The following is a 15446-nucleotide window of genomic DNA, read 5'->3' as shown; positions in this document are numbered from 1 at the left end:
TCAAAAATTCGGCCCGAAAAAAAAAACGACAGTGGTACCCCTTACGGTTTTTTTTTTGGGCGAAAAATTAAGTTTCTCCAATCTTCCCAAAACTCTGTATTCTGATAGAGGGCCATGAGACTTAGACCTGAGTGCAAAAATGGAGGCTCTAGCCCCTTCCAGAGCTGAGATATCGAAACTCAAAAATTCGGCCCGAAAAAAAAACGACAGTGGTACCCCTTACGTTTTTTTTTTTTTGGGCGAAAAATAAAGTTTATCCAATCTTCCCAAAACTCTGGATTCTGATAGAGGGCCATGAGACTTAGACCTGAGTGCAAAAATGGAGGCTCTAGCCCCTTCCAGAGCTGAGATATTGAAACTCAAAAATTCGGCCCGAAAAAAAAACGACAGTGGTACCCCTTACGTTTTTTTTTTTTGGGCGAAAAATTAAGTTTCTCCAATCTTCCCAAAACTCTGGATTCTGATAGAGGGCCATGAGACTTAGACCTGAGTGCAAAAATGGAGGCTCTAGCCCCTTCCAGAGCTGAGATATCGAAACTCAAAAATTCGGCCCGAAAAAAAAACGACAGTGGTACCCCTTACGGTTTTTTTTTTGGGCGAAAAATTAAGTTTCTCCAATCTTCCCAAAACTCTGGATTCTGATAGAGGGCCATGAGACTTAGACCTGAGTGCAAAAATGGAGGCTCTAGCCCCTTCCAGAGCTGAGATATCGAAACTCAAAAATTCGGCCCGAAAAAAAAACGACAGTGGTACCCCTTACGTTTTTTTTTTTTTTGGGCGAAAAATAAAGTTTATCCAATCTTCCCAAAACTCTGGATTGTGATAGAGGGCCATGAGACTTAGACCTGAGTGCAAAAATGGAGGCTCTAGCCCCTTCCAGAGCTGAGATATCGAAACTCAAAAATTCGGCCCGAAAAAAAAACGACAGTGGTACCCCTTACGTTTTTTTTTTTGGGCGAAAAATTAAGTTTCTCCAATCTTCCCAAAACTCTGGATTCTGATAGAGGGCCATGAGACTTAGACCTGAGTGCAAAAATGGAAGCTCTATCCCCTTCCAGAGCTGAGATATCGAAACTCAAAAATTCGGCCCGAAAAAAAAAACGACAGTGGTACCCCTTACGTTTTTTTTTTTTGGGCGAAAAATTAAGTTTCTCCAATCTTCCCAAAACTCTGGATTCTGATAGAGGGCCATGAGACTTAGACGTGAGTGCAAAAATGGAAGCTCTAGCCCCTTCCAGAGCTGAGATATCGAAACTCAAAAATTCGGCCCGAAAAAAAAACGACAGTGGTACCCCTTACGTTTTTTTTTTTGGGCGAAAAATTAAGTTTCTCCAATCTTCCCAAAACTCTGGATTCTGATAGAGGGCAATGAGACTTAGACCTGAGTGCAAAAATGGAGGCTCTAGCCCCTTCCAGAGCTGAGATATCGAAACTCAAAAATTCGGCCCGAAAAAAAAACGACAGTGGTACCCCTTACGTTTTTTTTTTTTGGGCGAAAAAATAAGTTTCTCCAATCTTCCCAAAACTCTGGATTCTGATAGAGGACCATGAGACTTAGACCTGAGTGCAAAAATGGAGGCTCTAGCCCCTTCCAGAGCTGAGATATCGAAACTCAAAAATTCGGCCCGAAAAAAAAACGACAGTGGTACCCCTTACGTTTTTTTTTTTTGGGCGAAAAATTAAGTTTCTCCAATCTTCCCAAAACTCTGGATTCTGATAGAGGACCATGAGACTTAGACCTGAGTGCAAAAATGGAAGCTCTAGCCCCTTCCAGAGCTGAGATATCGAAACTCAAAAATTCGGCCCGAAAAAAAAACCACAGTGGTACCCCTTACGTTTTTTTTTTTTGGGCGAAAAATTAAGTTTCTCCAATCTTCCCAAAACTCTGGATTCTGATAGAGGGCCATTAGAGTTAGACCTGAGTGCAAAAATGGAGGCTCTAGCCCCTTCCAGAGCTGAGATATCGAAACTCAAAAATTCGGCCCGAAAAAAAAACGACAGTGGTACCCCTTACGTTTTTTTTTTTGGGGCGAAAAATTAAGTTTCTCCAATCTTCCCAAAACTCTGGATTCTGGTAGAGGGCCATGAGACTTAGACCTGAGTGCAAAAATGGAAGCTCTAGCCCCTTCCAGAGCTGAGATATCGAAACTCAAAAATTCGGCCCGAAAAAAAAACGACAGTGGTACCCCTTACGTTTTTTTTTTTGGGGCGAAAAATTAAGTTTCTCCAATCTTCCCAAAACTCTGTATTCTGATAGAGGGCCATGAGAGTTAGACCTGAGTGCAAAAATGGAGGCTCTAGCCCCTTCCAGAGCTGAGATATCGAAACTCAAAAATTCGGCCCGAAAAAAAAACGACAGTGGTACCCCTTACGTTTTTTTTTTTGGGGCGAAAAATTAAGTTTCTCCAATCTTCCCAAAACTCTGGATTCTGGTAGAGGGCCATGAGACTTAGACCTGAGTGCAAAAATGGAAGCTCTAGCCCCTTCCAGAGCTGAGATATCGAAACTCAAAAATTCGGCCCGAAAAAAAAACGACAGTGGTACCCCTTACTTTTTTTTTTTGGGCGAAAAATTAAGTTTCTCCAATCTTCCCAAAACTCTGTATTCTGATAGAGGGCCATGAGACTTAGACCTGAGTGCAAAAATGGAAGCTCTAGCCCCTTCCAGAGCTGAGATATCGAAACTCAAAAATTCGGCCCGAAAAAAAAAACGACAGTGGTACCCCTTACGGTTTTTTTTTTGGGCGAAAAATTAAGTTTCTCCAATCTTCCCAAAACTCTGTATTCTGATAGAGGGCCATGAGACTTAGACCTGAGTGCAAAAATGGAGGCTCTAGCCCCTTCCAGAGCTGAGATATCGAAACTCAAAAATTCGGCCCGAAAAAAAAACGACAGTGGTACCCCTTACGTTTTTTTTTTTTTTGGGCGAAAAATAAAGTTTATCCAATCTTCCCAAAACTCTGGATTCTGATAGAGGGCCATGAGACTTAGACCTGAGTGCAAAAATGGAGGCTCTAGCCCCTTCCAGAGCTGAGATATCGAAACTCAAAAATTCGGCCCGAAAAAAAAACGACAGTGGTACCCCTTACGTTTTTTTTTTTGGGCGAAAAATTAAGTTTCTCCAATCTTCCCAAAACTCTGGATTCTGATAGAGGGCCATGAGACTTAGACCTGAGTGCAAAAATGGAGGCTCTAGCCCCTTCCAGAGCTGAGATATCGAAACTCAAAAATTCGGCCCGAAAAAAAAACGACAGTGGTACCCCTTACGGTTTTTTTTTTGGGCGAAAAATTAAGTTTCTCCAATCTTCCCAAAACTCTGTATTCTGATAGAGGGCCATGAGACTTAGACCTGAGTGCAAAAATGGAGGCTCTAGCCCCTTCCAGAGCTGAGATATCGAAACTCAAAAATTCGGCCCGAAAAAAAAACGACAGTGGTACCCCTTACGTTTTTTTTTTTTGGGCGAAAAATAAAGTTTATCCAATCTTCCCAAAACTCTGGATTGTGATAGAGGGCCATGAGACTTAGACCTGAGTGCAAAAATGGAGGCTCTAGCCCCTTCCAGAGCTGAGATATCGAAACTCAAAAATTCGGCCCGAAAAAAAAACGACAGTGGTACCCCTTACGTTTTTTTTTTGGGCGAAAAATTAAGTTTCTCCAATCTTCCCAAAACTCTGGATTCTGATAGAGGGCCATGAGACTTAGACCTGAGTGCAAAAATGGAAGCTCTAGCCCCTTCCAGAGCTGAGATATCGAAACTCAAAAATTCGGCCCGAAAAAAAAAACGACAGTGGTACCCCTTACGTTTTTTTTTTTTGGGCGAAAAATTAAGTTTCTCCAATCTTCCCAAAACTCTGGATTCTGATAGAGGGCCATGAGACTTAGACCTGAGTGCAAAAATGGAGGCTCTAGCCCCTTCCAGAGCTGAGATATCGAAACTCAAAAATTCGGCCCGAAAAAAAAATGACAGTGGTACCCCTTACGTTTTTTTTTTTTGGGCGAAAAATTAAGTTTCTCCAATCTTCCCAAAACTCTGGATTCTGATAGAGGACCATGAGACTTAGACCTGAGTGCAAAAATGGAGGCTCTAGCCCCTTCCAGAGCTGAGATATCGAAACTCAAAAATTCGGCCCGAAAAAAAAACGACAGTGGTACCCCTTACGGTTTTTTTTTTTGGGCGAAAAATTAAGTTTCTCCAATCTTCCCAAAACTCTGGATTCTGATAGAGGGCCATGAGACTTAGACCTGAGTGCAAAAATGGAGGCTCTAGCCCCTTCCAGAGCTGAGATATCGAAACTCAAAAATTCGGCCCGAAAAAAAAAACGACAGTGGTACCCCTTACGGTTTTTTTTTTTGGGCGAAAAATTAAGTTTCTCCAATCTTCCCAAAACTCTGGATTCTGATAGAGGGCCATGAGACTTAGACCTGAGTGCAAAAATGGAGGCTCTAGCCCCTTCCAGAGCTGAGATATCGAAACTCAAAAATTCGGCCCGAAAAAAAAACGACAGTGGTACCCCTTACGTTTTTTTTTTTTGGGCGAAAAATTAAGTTTCTCCAATCTTCCCAAAACTCTGGATTCTGGTAGAGGGCCATGAGACTTAGACCTGAGTGCAAAAATGGAAGCTCTAGCCCCTTCCAGAGCTGAGATATCGAAACTCAAAAATTCAGCCCGAAAAAAAAACGACAGTGGTACCCCTTACGTTTTTTTTTTTTGGGCGAAAAATTAAGTTTCTCCAATCTTTTTCAAAACTCTGGATTCTGATAGAGGGCCATGAGACTTAGACCTGAGTGCAAAAATGGAGGCTCTAGCCCCTTCCAGAGCTGAGATATCGAAACTCAAAAATTCGGCCCGAAAAAAAAACGACAGTGGTACCCCTTACGTTTTTTTTTTTTTGGGCGAAAAATAAAGTTTCTCCAATCTTCCCAAAACTCTGGATTCTGATAGAGGGCCATGAGACTTAGACCTGAGTGCAAAAATGGAGGCTCTAGCCCCTTCCAGAGCTGAGATATCGAAACTCAAAAATTCGGCCCGAAAAAAAAACGACAGTGGTACCCCTTACGTTTTTTTTTTTTTGGGCGAAAAATTAAGTTTCTCCAATCTTCCCAAAACTCTGGATTCTGATAGAGGGCCATGAGACTTAGACCTGAGTGCAAAAATGGAGGCTCTAGCCCCTTCCAGAGCTGAGATATCGAAACTCAAAAATTCGGCCCGAAAAAAAAAACGACAGTGGTACCCCTTACGTTTTTTTTTTTTTGGGCGAAAAATTAAGTTTCTCCAATCTTCCCAAAACTCTGGATTCTGGTAGAGGGCCATGAGACTTAGACCTGAGTGCAAAAATGGAGGCTCTAGCCCCTTCCAGAGCTGAGATATCGAAACTCAAAAATGTGGCCCGAAAAAAAAACGACAGTGGTACCCCTTACGTTTTTTTTTTTTGGGCGAAAAATTAAGTTTCTCCAATCTTCCCAAAACTCTGGATTCTGATAGAGGGCCATGAGAGTTAGACCTGAGTGCAAAAATGGAGGCTCTAGCCCCTTCCAGAGCTGAGATATCGAAACTCAAAAATTCGGCCCGAAAAAAAAAACGACAGTGGTACCCCTTACGTTTTTTTTTTTTTTGGGCGAAAAATTAAGTTTCTCCAATCTTCCCAAAACTCTGGATTCTGATAGAGGGCCATGAGAGTTAGACCTGAGTGCAAAAATGGAGGCTCTAGCCCCTTCCAGAGCTGAGATATCGAAACTCAAAAATTCGGCCCGAAAAAAAAAACGACAGTGGTACCCCTTACGTTTTTTTTTTTGGGCGAAAAATTAAGTTTCTCCAATCTTCCCAAAACTCTGGATTCTGATAGAGGGCCATGAGACTTAGACCTGAGTGCAAAAATGGAGGCTCTAGCCCCTTCCAGAGCTGAGATATCGAAACTCAAAAATTCGGCCCGAAAAAAAACCGACAGTGGTACCCCTTACGTTTTTTTTTTTTGGGCGAAAAATTAAGTTTCTCCAATCTTCCCAAAACTCTGGATTCTGGTAGAGGGCCATGAGACTTAGACCTGAGTGCAAAAATGGAAGCTCTAGCCCCTTCCAGAGCTGAGATATCGAAACTCAAAAATTCGGCCCGAAAAAAAAACGACAGTGGTACCCCTTAGGTTTTTTTTTTTTTGGGCGAAAAATTAAGTTTCTCCAATCTTCCCAAAACTCTGGATTCTGATAGAGGGCCATGAGACTTAGACCTGAGTGCAAAAATGGAGGCTCTAGCCCCTTCCAGAGCTGAGATATCGAAACTCAAAAATTCGGCCCGAAAAAAAAACGACAGTGGTACCCCTTACGTTTTTTTTTTTTGGGCGAAAAATTAAGTTTCTCCAATCTTTCCAAAACTCTGGATTCTGATAGAGGGCCATGAGACTTAGACCTGAGTGCAAAAATGGAGGCTCTAGCCCCTTCCAGAGCTGAGATATCGAAACTCAAAAATTCGGCCCGAAAAAAAAAACGACAGTGGTACCCCTTACGTTTTTTTTTTTTTGGGCGAAAAATTAAGTTTCTCCAATCTTCCCAAAACTCTGGATTCTGATAGAGGGCCATGAGAGTTAAACCTGAGTGCAAAAATGGAGGCTCTAGCCCCTTCCAGAGCTGAGATATCGAAACTCAAAAATTCGGCCCGAAAAAAAAACGACAGTGGTACCCCTTACGTTTTTTTTTTTTTGGGCGAAAAATAAAGTTTATCCAATCTTCCCAAAACTCTGGATTCTGATAGAGGGCCATGAGACTTAGACCTGAGTGCAAAAATGGAGGCTCTAGCCCCTTCCAGAGCTGAGATATCGAAACTCAAAAATTCGGCCCGAAAAAAAAACGACAGTGGTACCCCTTACGTTTTTTTTTTTGGGCGAAAAATTAAGTTTCTCCAATCTTCCCAAAACTCTGGATTCTGATAGAGGGCCATGAGACTTAGACCTGAGTGCAAAAATGGAGGCTCTAGCCCCTTCCAGAGCTGAGATATCAAAACTCAAAAATTCGGCCCGAAAAAAAAACGACAGTGGTACCCCTTACGGTTTTTTTTTTTGGGCGAAAAATTAAGTTTCTCCAATCTTCCCAAAACTCTGTATTCTGATAGAGGGCCATGAGACTTAGACCTGAGTGCAAAAATGGAGGCTCTAGCCCCTTCCAGAGCTGAGATATCGAAACTCAAAAATTCGGCCCGAAAAAAAACGACAGTGGTACCCCTTACGTTTTTTTTTTTTTGGGCGAAAAATAAAGTTTATCCAATCTTCCCAAAACTCTGGATTCTGATAGAGGGCCATGAGACTTAGACCTGAGTGCAAAAATGGAGGCTCTAGCCCCTTCCAGAGCTGAGATATCGAAACTCAAAAATTCGGCCCGAAAAAAAAACCGACAGTGGTACCCCTTACGTTTTTTTTTTTTGGGCGAAAAATTAAGTTTCTCCAATCTTCCCAAAACTCTGGATTCTGATAGAGGGCCATGAGACTTAGACCTGAGTGCAAAAATGGAAGCTCTAGCCCCTTCCAGAGCTGAGATATCGAAACTCAAAAATTCGGCCCGAAAAAAAAACGACAGTGGTACCCCTTACGTTTTTTTTTTTTGGGCGAAAAATTAAGTTTCTCCAATCTTCCCAAAACTCTGGATTCTGATAGAGGGCCATGAGACTTAGACCTGAGTGCAAAAATGGAGGCTCTAGCACCTTCCAGAGCTGAGATATCGAAACTCAAAAATTCGGCCCGAAAAAAAAACGACAGTGGTACCCCTTACGTTTTTTTTTTTTGGGCGAAAAAATAAGTTTCTCCAATCTTCCCAAAACTCTGGATTCTGATAGAGGGCCATGAGACTTAGACCTGAGTGCAAAAATGGAGGCTCTAGCCCCTTCCAGAGCTGAGATATCGAAACTCAAAAATTCGGCCCGAAAAAAAAACGACAGTGGTACCCCTTACGTTTTTTTTTTTTGGGCGAAAAATTAAGTTTCTCCAATCTTCCCAAAACTCTGGATTCTGGTAGAGGGCCATGAGACTTAGACCTGAGTGCAAAAATGGAAGCTCTAGCCCCTTCCAGAGCTGAGATATCGAAACTCAAAAATTCAGCCCGAAAAAAAAACGACAGTGGTACCCCTTACGTTTTTTTTTTTTGGGCGAAAAATTAAGTTTCTCCAATCTTTTTCAAAACTCTGGATTCTGATAGAGGGCCATGAGACTTAGACCTGAGTGCAAAAATGGAGGCTCTAGCCCCTTCCAGAGCTGAGATATCGAAACTCAAAAATTCGGCCCGAAAAAAAAACGACAGTGGTACCCCTTACGTTTTTTTTTTTTGGGCGAAAAATTAAGTTTCTCCAATCTTCCCAAAACTCTGGATTCTGATAGAGGGCCATGAGACTTAGACCTGAGTGCAAAAATGGAGGCTCTAGCCCCTTCCAGAGCTGAGATATCGAAACTCAAAAATTCGGCCCGAAAAAAAAACGACAGTGGTACCCCTTACGTTTTTTTTTTTTGGGCGAAAAATAAAGTTTCTCCAATCTTCCCAAAACTCTGGATTCTGATAGAGGGCCATGAGACTTAGACCTGAGTGCAAAAATGGAGGCTCTAGCCCCTTCCAGAGCTGAGATATCGAAACTCAAAAATTCGGCCCGAAAAAAAAAACGACAGTGGTACCCCTTACGTTTTTTTTTTTTGGCCGAAAAATTAAGTTTCTCCAATCTTCCCAAAACTCTGGATTCTGGTAGAGGGCCATGAGACTTAGACCTGAGTGCAAAAATGGAGGCTCTAGCCCCTTCCAGAGCTGAGATATCGAAACTCAAAAATGTGGCCCGAAAAAAAAACGACAGTGGTACCCCTTACGTTTTTTTTTTTTTGGGCGAAAAATTAAGTTTCTCCAATCTTCCCAAAACTCTGGATTCTGATAGAGGGCCATGAGAGTTAGACCTGAGTGCAAAAATGGAGGCTCTAGCCCCTTCCAGAGCTGAGATATCGAAACTCAAAAATTCGGCCCGAAAAAAAAAACGACAGTGGTACCCCTTACGTTTTTTTTTTTTTTGGGCGAAAAATTAAGTTTCTCCAATCTTCCCAAAACTCTGGATTCTGATAGAGGGCCATGAGAGTTAGACCTGAGTGCAAAAATGGAGGCTCTAGCCCCTTCCAGAGCTGAGATATCGAAACTCAAAAATTCGGCCCGAAAAAAAAACGACAGTGGTACCCCTTACGTTTTTTTTTTTTGGGCGAAAAATTAAGTTTCTCCAATCTTCCCAAAACTCTGGATTCTGATAGAGGGCCATGAGACTTAGACCTGAGTGCAAAAATGGAGGCTCTAGCCCCTTCCAGAGCTGAGATATCGAAACTCAAAAATTCGGCCCGAAAAAAAAACGACAGTGGTACCCCTTACGTTTTTTTTTTTGGGGCGAAAAATTAAGTTTCTCCAATCTTCCCAAAACTCTGGATTCTGGTAGAGGGCCATGAGACTTAGACCTGAGTGCAAAAATGGAAGCTCTAGCCCCTTCCAGAGCTGAGATATCGAAACTCAAAAATTCGGCCCGAAAAAAAAACGACAGTGGTACCCCTTACGTTTTTTTTTTTTGGGGCGAAAAATTAAGTTTCTCCAATCTTTCCAAAACTCTGGATTCTGATAGAGGGCCATGAGACTTAGACCTGAGTGCAAAAATGGAGGCTCTAGCCCCTTCCAGAGCTGAGATATCGAAACTCAAAAATTCGGCCCGAAAAAAAAACGACAGTGGTACCCCTTACGTTTTTTTTTTTTTGGCCGAAAAATTAAGTTTCTCCAATCTTCCCAAAACTCTGGATTCTGATAGAGGGCCATGAGACTTAGACCTGAGTGCAAAAATGGAGGCTCTAGCCCCTTCCAGAGCTGAGATATCGAAACTCAAAAATTCGGCCCGAAAAAAAAAACGACAGTGGTACCCCTTACGTTTTTTTTTTTTGGGCGAAAAATTAAGTTTCTCCAATCTTTCCAAAACTCTGGATTCTGATAGAGGGCCATGAGACTTAGACCTGAGTGCAAAAATGGAGGCTCTAGCCCCTTCCAGAGCTGAGATATCGAAACTCAAAAATTCGGCCCGAAAAAAAAAACGACAGTGGTACCCCTTACGTTTTTTTTTTTTTGGGCGAAAAATTAAGTTTCTCCAATCTTCCCAAAACTCTGGATTCTGATAGAGGGCCATGAGAGTTAGACCTGAGTGCAAAAATGGAGGCTCTAGCCCCTTCCAGAGCTGAGATATCGAAACTCAAAAATTCGGCCCGAAAAAAAAACGACAGTGGTACCCCTTACGTTTTTTTTTTTTGGGCGAAAAATAAAGTTTATCCAATCTTCCCAAAACTCTGGATTCTGATAGAGGGCCATGAGACTTAGACCTGAGTGCAAAAATGGAGGCTCTAGCCCCTTCCAGAGCTGAGATATCGAAACTCAAAAATTCGGCCCGAAAAAAAACGACAGTGGTACCCCTTACGTTTTTTTTTTTGGGCGAAAAATTAAGTTTCTCCAGTCTTCCCAAAACTCTGGATTCTGATAGAGGGCCATGAGACTTAGACCTGAGTGCAAAAATGGAGGCTCTAGCCCCTTCCAGAGCTGAGATATCAAAACTCAAAAATTCGGCCCGAAAAAAAAACGACAGTGGTACCCCTTACGGTTTTTTTTTTTGGGCGAAAAATTAAGTTTCTCCAATCTTCCCAAAACTCTGTATTCTGATAGAGGGCCATGAGACTTAGACCTGAGTGCAAAAATGGAGGCTCTAGCCCCTTCCAGAGCTGAGATATCGAAACTCAAAAATTCGGCCCGAAAAAAAACGACAGTGGTACCCCTTACGTTTTTTTTTTTTTGGGCGAAAAATAAAGTTTATCCAATCTTCCCAAAACTCTGGATTCTGATAGAGGGCCATGAGACTTAGACCTGAGTGCAAAAATGGAGGCTCTAGCCCCTTCCAGAGCTGAGATATCGAAACTCAAAAATTCGGCCCGAAAAAAAAACCGACAGTGGTACCCCTTACGTTTTTTTTTTTTGGGCGAAAAATTAAGTTTCTCCAATCTTCCCAAAACTCTGGATTCTGATAGAGGGCCATGAGACTTAGACCTGAGTGCAAAAATGGAAGCTCTAGCCCCTTCCAGAGCTGAGATATCGAAACTCAAAAATTCGGCCCGAAAAAAAAACGACAGTGGTACCCCTTACGTTTTTTTTTTTTGGGCGAAAAATTAAGTTTCTCCAATCTTCCCAAAACTCTGGATTCTGATAGAGGGCCATGAGACTTAGACCTGAGTGCAAAAATGGAGGCTCTAGCACCTTCCAGAGCTGAGATATCGAAACTCAAAAATTCGGCCCGAAAAAAAAACGACAGTGGTACCCCTTACGTTTTTTTTTTTTGGGCGAAAAAATAAGTTTCTCCAATCTTCCCAAAACTCTGGATTCTGATAGAGGGCCATGAGACTTAGACCTGAGTGCAAAAATGGAGGCTCTAGCCCCTTCCAGAGCTGAGATATCGAAACTCAAAAATTCGGCCCGAAAAAAAAACGACAGTGGTACCCCTTACGTTTTTTTTTTTTGGGCGAAAAATTAAGTTTCTCCAATCTTCCCAAAACTCTGGATTCTGGTAGAGGGCCATGAGACTTAGACCTGAGTGCAAAAATGGAAGCTCTAGCCCCTTCCAGAGCTGAGATATCGAAACTCAAAAATTCAGCCCGAAAAAAAAACGACAGTGGTACCCCTTACGTTTTTTTTTTTTGGGCGAAAAATTAAGTTTCTCCAATCTTTTTCAAAACTCTGGATTCTGATAGAGGGCCATGAGACTTAGACCTGAGTGCAAAAATGGAGGCTCTAGCCCCTTCCAGAGCTGAGATATCGAAACTCAAAAATTCGGCCCGAAAAAAAAACGACAGTGGTACCCCTTACGTTTTTTTTTTTTGGGCGAAAAATTAAGTTTCTCCAATCTTCCCAAAACTCTGGATTCTGATAGAGGGCCATGAGACTTAGACCTGAGTGCAAAAATGGAGGCTCTAGCCCCTTCCAGAGCTGAGATATCGAAACTCAAAAATTCGGCCCGAAAAAAAAACGACAGTGGTACCCCTTACGTTTTTTTTTTTTGGGCGAAAAATAAAGTTTCTCCAATCTTCCCAAAACTCTGGATTCTGATAGAGGGCCATGAGACTTAGACCTGAGTGCAAAAATGGAGGCTCTAGCCCCTTCCAGAGCTGAGATATCGAAACTCAAAAATTCGGCCCGAAAAAAAAAACGACAGTGGTACCCCTTACGTTTTTTTTTTTTGGCCGAAAAATTAAGTTTCTCCAATCTTCCCAAAACTCTGGATTCTGGTAGAGGGCCATGAGACTTAGACCTGAGTGCAAAAATGGAGGCTCTAGCCCCTTCCAGAGCTGAGATATCGAAACTCAAAAATGTGGCCCGAAAAAAAAACGACAGTGGTACCCCTTACGTTTTTTTTTTTTTGGGCGAAAAATTAAGTTTCTCCAATCTTCCCAAAACTCTGGATTCTGATAGAGGGCCATGAGAGTTAGACCTGAGTGCAAAAATGGAGGCTCTAACCCCTTCCAGAGCTGAGATATCGAAACTCAAAAATTCGGCCCGAAAAAAAAAACGACAGTGGTACCCCTTACGTTTTTTTTTTTTTGGGCGAAAAATTAAGTTTCTCCAATCTTCCCAAAACTCTGGATTCTGATAGAGGGCCATGAGAGTTAGACCTGAGTGCAAAAATGGAGGCTCTAGCCCCTTCCAGAGCTGAGATATCGAAACTCAAAAATTCGGCCCGAAAAAAAAACGACAGTGGTACCCCTTACGTTTTTTTTTTTTGGGCGAAAAATTAAGTTTCTCCAATCTTCCCAAAACTCTGGATTCTGATAGAGGGCCATGAGACTTAGACCTGAGTGCAAAAATGGAGGCTCTAGCCCCTTCCAGAGCTGAGATATCGAAACTCAAAAATTCGGCCCGAAAAAAAAACGACAGTGGTACCCCTTACGTTTTTTTTTTTGGGGCGAAAAATTAAGTTTCTCCAATCTTCCCAAAACTCTGGATTCTGATAGAGGGCCATGAGAGTTAAACCTGAGTGCAAAAATGGAGGCTCTAGCCCCTTCCAGAGCTGAGATATCGAAACTCAAAAATTCGGCCCGAAAAAAAAACGACAGTGGTACCCCTTACGTTTTTTTTTTTTTGGGCGAAAAATAAAGTTTATCCAATCTTCCCAAAACTCTGGATTCTGATAGAGGGCCATGAGACTTAGACCTGAGTGCAAAAATGGAGGCTCTAGCCCCTTCCAGAGCTGAGATATCGAAACTCAAAAATTCGGCCCGAAAAAAAAACGACAGTGGTACCCCTTACGTTTTTTTTTTTGGGCGAAAAATTAAGTTTCTCCAATCTTCCCAAAACTCTGGATTCTGATAGAGGGCCATGAGACTTAGACCTGAGTGCAAAAATGGAGGCTCTAGCCCCTTCCAGAGCTGAGATATCAAAACTCAAAAATTCGGCCCGAAAAAAAAACGACAGTGGTACCCCTTACGGTTTTTTTTTTTGGGCGAAAAATTAAGTTTCTCCAATCTTCCCAAAACTCTGTATTCTGATAGAGGGCCATGAGACTTAGACCTGAGTGCAAAAATGGAGGCTCTAGCCCCTTCCAGAGCTGAGATATCGAAACTCAAAAATTCGGCCCGAAAAAAAACGACAGTGGTACCCCTTACGTTTTTTTTTTTTTGGGCGAAAAATAAAGTTTATCCAATCTTCCCAAAACTCTGGATTCTGATAGAGGGCCATGAGACTTAGACCTGAGTGCAAAAATGGAGGCTCTAGCCCCTTCCAGAGCTGAGATATCGAAACTCAAAAATTCGGCCCGAAAAAAAAACCGACAGTGGTACCCCTTACGTTTTTTTTTTTTGGGCGAAAAATTAAGTTTCTCCAATCTTCCCAAAACTCTGGATTCTGATAGAGGGCCATGAGACTTAGACCTGAGTGCAAAAATGGAAGCTCTAGCCCCTTCCAGAGCTGAGATATCGAAACTCAAAAATTCGGCCCGAAAAAAAAACGACAGTGGTACCCCTTACGTTTTTTTTTTTTGGGCGAAAAATTAAGTTTCTCCAATCTTCCCAAAACTCTGGATTCTGATAGAGGGCCATGAGACTTAGACCTGAGTGCAAAAATGGAGGCTCTAGCACCTTCCAGAGCTGAGATATCGAAACTCAAAAATTCGGCCCGAAAAAAAAACGACAGTGGTACCCCTTACGTTTTTTTTTTTTGGGCGAAAAAATAAGTTTCTCCAATCTTCCCAAAACTCTGGATTCTGATAGAGGGCCATGAGACTTAGACCTGAGTGCAAAAATGGAGGCTCTAGCCCCTTCCAGAGCTGAGATATCGAAACTCAAAAATTCGGCCCGAAAAAAAAACGACAGTGGTACCCCTTACGTTTTTTTTTTTTGGGCGAAAAATTAAGTTTCTCCAATCTTCCCAAAACTCTGGATTCTGGTAGAGGGCCATGAGACTTAGACCTGAGTGCAAAAATGGAAGCTCTAGCCCCTTCCAGAGCTGAGATATCGAAACTCAAAAATTCAGCCCGAAAAAAAAACGACAGTGGTACCCCTTACGTTTTTTTTTTTTGGGCGAAAAATTAAGTTTCTCCAATCTTTTTCAAAACTCTGGATTCTGATAGAGGGCCATGAGACTTAGACCTGAGTGCAAAAATGGAGGCTCTAGCCCCTTCCAGAGCTGAGATATCGAAACTCAAAAATTCGGCCCGAAAAAAAAACGACAGTGGTACCCCTTACGTTTTTTTTTTTTGGGCGAAAAATTAAGTTTCTCCAATCTTCCCAAAACTCTGGATTCTGATAGAGGGCCATGAGACTTAGACCTGAGTGCAAAAATGGAGGCTCTAGCCCCTTCCAGAGCTGAGATATCGAAACTCAAAAATTCGGCCCGAAAAAAAAACGACAGTGGTACCCCTTACGTTTTTTTTTTTTGGGCGAAAAATAAAGTTTCTCCAATCTTCCCAAAACTCTGGATTCTGATAGAGGGCCATGAGACTTAGACCTGAGTGCAAAAATGGAGGCTCTAGCCCCTTCCAGAGCTGAGATATCGAAACTCAAAAATTCGGCCCGAAAAAAAAAACGACAGTGGTACCCCTTACGTTTTTTTTTTTTGGCCGAAAAATTAAGTTTCTCCAATCTTCCCAAAACTCTGGATTCTGGTAGAGGGCCATGAGACTTAGACCTGAGTGCAAAAATGGAGGCTCTAGCCCCTTCCAGAGCTGAGATATCGAAACTCAAAAATGTGGCCCGAAAAAAAAACGACAGTGGTACCCCTTACGTTTTTTTTTTTTTGGGCGAAAAATTAAGTTTCTCCAATCTTCCCAAAACTCTGGATTCTGATAGAGGGCCATGAGAGTTAGACCTGAGTGCAAAAATGGAGGCTCTAGCCCCTTCCAGAGCTGAGATATCGAAACTCAAAAATTCGGCCCGAAAAAA

The sequence above is a fragment of the Pimephales promelas genome, chromosome 1, assembly GCF_988280905.1.
Source record: "Pimephales promelas chromosome 1, fPimPro1.hap1.1, whole genome shotgun sequence".
In the NCBI taxonomy this organism is placed as follows: domain Eukaryota; kingdom Metazoa; phylum Chordata; class Actinopteri; order Cypriniformes; family Leuciscidae; genus Pimephales; species Pimephales promelas.
This window is presented reverse-complemented; position numbering follows the sequence as displayed.